The sequence below is a fragment of the Gastrolobium bilobum genome, unplaced genomic scaffold (assembly GCF_033153095.1).
Source record: "Gastrolobium bilobum isolate Gb01-03AN ecotype WA unplaced genomic scaffold, APGP_CSIRO_Gbil_v1 utg58616, whole genome shotgun sequence".
Lineage (NCBI taxonomy): Eukaryota > Viridiplantae > Streptophyta > Magnoliopsida > Fabales > Fabaceae > Gastrolobium > Gastrolobium bilobum.
In genome coordinates, this window is record NW_026897719.1 from 28,496 (window position 1) to 33,235 (window position 4,740).

The following is a 4,740-nucleotide window of genomic DNA, read 5'->3' on the forward strand; positions in this document are numbered from 1 at the left end:
TCTTTGTTTAGGGGTGCACTTCTCGAAATGGAGACCGTTAGGGTTGAGACTGAGCTCATGGAAAAGATTAAAGAGGCGCAAGTACAAAGAGAATGCCTGGTTTACGTGAAAAACCAAGATGGTGTGTCTTGGAATGAGGATGGATTGTTGATATTCCAGAAGAGGATTGTGATTCCTCGAGGTCCTTTGACTGAAGAGGTGAAGATAGAGGCCCACAAGGGCCAGTTTACTGTCCACCCCGGTGCTACAAAGATGTATCAGGACTTGAAGAGAAATTTTTGGTGGCCGGGCATGAAGAAGGATATTGTTGTTTGCGTGTCCAAGTGCTTGATATGCCAGAAGGTGAAGATTGAACACCAGAAGCCGTCTGGTAAGCTTCAACCTCTAGAGATTCTGGAATGGAAATGGGAGAGCATTTCCATGGACTTCGTGGTGAGATTGTCGAAGACTCAGGCTGGTTGTGACTATATCTGGGTCATTGTGGACAAATTGACCAAGTCTGCCCACTTTCTTCCGGTGAAGGTGAGCTTCACTACAGAGCAGTTGGCCAGGCTTTATGTTCGCGATATTGTGAGGCTTCATGAGGTGCTCGAGAGTATCATCAGCGATAGGGACCCGAAGTCCACATCTCGATTCTGGGAGGCGCTGCAGAGAGCTTTTGGTACTCAAGTGAGACTGAGTACAACCTATCACCCTAAGACTGACAGACAGACTGAGCGGACCATCCAGACCTTGGAGGACATGTTGAGGGCTTGCAATTTGGAGCAGGGTTCAGCATGGGATAGGTACCTGTCATTGGTTGAGTTTTAGTACAACAATAGTTTTCATGCTAACCTAGGCATGGCACCCTACGCGGCGCTGTGTGGTAGGAGGTGTCAGACTCTTACTTGCTGGTCTGAGGTTGGAGATAATGAGATATTTGTCTTGGATTTCGTCCAAGATACCACCCAACAGATCTAGATGATCAGAGAGAAGCTGAAGCAGGAACATAATTGCCAGAACAACTATTCTGATGTCAATCATCAATCACTGGAGTTCAGTGAGGGTGAGCACGTGTTTATGAGACTTTCACCTGTCACCGGTGTTGGTCGGGCCCTCAGAGTGAGGAAGCTTAGCCCGCGATTCATTGGGCCTCCGATCTTGGCCAACATCCACAACGTGTTTCACGTGTCTTAGCTTCGGAAGTATGTAGCGGACCCTTCGCACGTGGTGCAACCGGATGATGTGGAGGTTCGGGAGAAGCTAAAGACTCCCGTCGGACCACTCAAGATTCTCGATCGTGGTGAGAAGAAGCTGAGGAGCAAGATCATTCTGATGGTCAAAGTGCAATGGACAGGAAGAACTCCTGAGGAGTGTACTTGGGAGCGAGAGGACGAGCTTCTCCGGCAATACCCTGAGTTTCGGGACAGGTATGTTTCTAATTTTGCGGACAAAATTCTTAAAAGGTGGGGTGAATGTAAGAACCCGCACCGTTAATTTTGGAATTTAATTAATTAATTATGAGATTAATGAGATAATTTCATAATTGACCCTAATAATTATTAGAAGGCTTAAATAATTATGGTAAGTGATTAATAATGTTGAAAGTCGCTTTTCTGACGAAAGTGTAGATACCGAATCTGCCTTACGGTATAAATGTGTACCAATGAAGTATCCCGAAAAATTATGAAAAGTATGTATATATCACTAAAATAATATCTAGGACTGGCATAATAAGTTTCAAGTTAAAATAATGAGAACTGGCGTCAGAACTGATACTGGCTACGTAAAAGCGCGTACCGGCAAAGTACTGTGAAAAATAAAATAAAAATATGAAAAATCTTAAAAAAATGACTAGGTTCAGAATCTCAAGTTTGAGATTAAAATGATAAGCATAGCTATTAGTGCTAATACAATGTGATTAATCATGAACCGCCTATAAATACTAAAGGGCACTAAGCCCTAGGCTGATACTCAGCATTTTTCTCTTCTATATGGCTTTTTTCTGATTCTTGAGTGATGAACCCTTAGTTCATCATGGTTTTTAGCAGGAATTAGGATCAAATTGTGTGATTAAATGATGAAATACAAGGTTAATGTCCTAAGATGTCCTCAATTACAAGTTCAAGAGCTTTATTGGAAATTTGTATGATTCTTGTAGGAAAAACAAGCTTGAAAGGCAACTGGAGAAGGAAGAAGATTCTGGAGCTCAAGAGGAGAAAAATTGCCTAAGTGTTGAGCGCTAAAACGTCCACACTGAGCGTTTTAGCGCCCTGCTACAGGAAGAGACCAAAACTTGCTGGTGATGAGCGCTAAAACGCCCACACATAGCGTTTTAGCACGCTGCTGCACTTAGAAGATGGAAAATTGCTGGTCTTGGGCGCTAAAACGGCCTGCAATAAGCGTTTTAGCGCCCTGAAGTGGAAAAAGGACTCTGGTCTCCACCGCTAAAACGTCCAAATCAAGAGTTTTAGCGTTGGAGTCAGTTGAGCATCCACCAAGTTTGGACGCTAAAACGGTCATTCCTTAACGTTTTAGCATTTTTGTCAGTTAAAAGCAGTTGAGCATACGTAAAGCATGGACGCTAAAACGGTAACTTATGGACGTTTTAGCGCCCACATCAGTTTTCTGTTTTTAATTGTAACACTATAAAAGGCAAAGCCTTCACACTTAGTAAAGGATCTGGAATTCTCTCTCTCTCTCTCTCTCTCTCTCTTAAACTTTAGTCTGACTTCTCTCTAAATTCTCTTAGTGTTTTAGTTTTTTGTATTAGGATTTCTTTGTAATAGTTTGGAGATTGAAGACCTTCAACATGGAAATGAAGTTTGATTCTTCTTTTCTTGTCTATTCCTTAGTCATGTCTGAGTAGAGTCTTTGTAGTCTGAATGCAATAGAACTCCATGATAATATTATGTTGATCTGATTAATATGATGAAGTATTTTTCATGTGTTGATTTGAGATTTTCTGATTTAATTATTTATATCAAGGAAGTAGTGTAGAACAAGGATGTTTATATGACTTCTGTATCTGATAATCTCAACATCAGAATTCTAGTACTCAAGGGATTGATGCTAGAGTTCTGATGTAATCTTAAGACTTTAGTATTTCATGCATGTATTAAGAAAGAGATCACAAAGGGATTGGGGTTTCTGATTAATGTATCTATCAGGGTAGTAAGGGATTACATCTTGATGATAAGTAAAAGGTTGATTAACATCACATGGAAAAGAATTCATCATATGATCAGTTTTTACATGGGTTATTATGGAGGAAAGTTGTTTTCTGACTACTTGTTTTATTAATTCTTAATCCATATTTATTTTGTGTCAAATTACTTACAATCAATTTTCTGGTGACAAATTATTCATGACTTTTACAAATTATTATCTGATTCAAATTAGTTTTCTATGGTTTATTGGTGCTTGAACACAATTCCTCATGGGAACGATCTTTACTCATCATTTTATTACTTGTACGACTAGTGCACTTGCTAAACGTCCAACAAGTTTTTGGCGCCGTTGCCGGGGAATTTGTTTTTCAACACTAACTGATACCATAGAATTCTGAGATTGAATCCTTTTATTTTCAGTATTTTAGTTTATGTTAAGTTTCTGGTCAATTTTTATTCTGGTATATGCGAGGTACACTTGATCCGAATTTGTTGTTGTATGATCCAGAATTACAAAGGACATTGAGGAAGCACAAAAGCGCAGCCAGGCAAAGGAGACAGTTGCAAGAAATTGGTGAATCCAGTACGGTTAATCAGGAAGAGATAATGGCAGAGAATCACAGACCACCACCACCACCACCACAGAGGACACTGGGAGAGTACATGACTCCTGCAGTGATTCCTCCAATTGGGAGTGTTGTGCGCCTAACAGTGGAGCCCAACAACTTTGAATTGAACCCTGCTTTGATACATTTGTTGCAGAAGGATCAGTTTGCTGGAACCAGTGCAGAGGACCCTTACTTGCACATAGAGAACTTTCTGTTGTTGAGTGATACTGTGAAGATAAATGGTGTCACAAGAGATGCAATTCTGTTGAGACTATTCACTCATTCATTGACGGATGATGCAAGGAGATGGCTGCAATCATTGCCACAAGGAAGTATAACAACTTGGGATGATCTGCAAACCAAGTTCTTGCAGAGGTTTTTCTCAGCATCCAAGAGAGCCAAGTTGAAGGATGAGATTACAAGCTTTAAGCAGAAAGAGTCAGAATCCATTTATGAGGCTTGGGAGAGATTCAAGACTTTGTTGAGGAAATGTCCACAGCATGGAATTGAGGCATGGCAACAAGCAGCAATCTTCCTGCAAGGAATGACCACTAACACTAGAACCTTGGTGCATGCCACTGCTGGTGGATCATTGACTACCAAGACTCCTCAAGAAGCCTTGGATATCTTTGAGTCATTGGCATCTCAGGAATTTGATAATGCCCCAGTGGCTGACAGAAGGACAGGAATCATCAGGTTGGATGGGTATGATGCTCTGTTGGCAAGGAATGATCAGCTGATGCAGACACAGAGACAACAGCAGCAACAGTTGGATACCCTTATTAAGCAACTCTCTTCATAAAAGGTAGCTTCTGTGGAAACCAAGAGTGTATGTGCTATCTGTGGCAAAGGCCATGCGACAGAGGAGTGTGATTATGGGGGATCACCAGAACAAGCAGAGGTGAATGGAGTGTGGTATGATCAGAATAATCAAAGGAACTACAACAATCAGGGAAGGAATGTTTATGTGCCACCATGGAAGA

The 4,740-nt window shown here is 41.1% G+C and overlaps 1 non-coding gene across 1 annotated transcript; it reads right to left on the minus strand.

Annotated features, from left to right (window-relative positions):
* Positions 1-4,157: 4,157 nt before the first annotated feature.
* Positions 4,158-4,264, minus strand: LOC133309552 (small nucleolar RNA R71). The gene has a single exon (XR_009751341.1). It is a non-coding gene; the product is annotated as a small nucleolar RNA R71 (small nucleolar RNA).
* Positions 4,265-4,740: the final 476 nt, after the last annotated feature.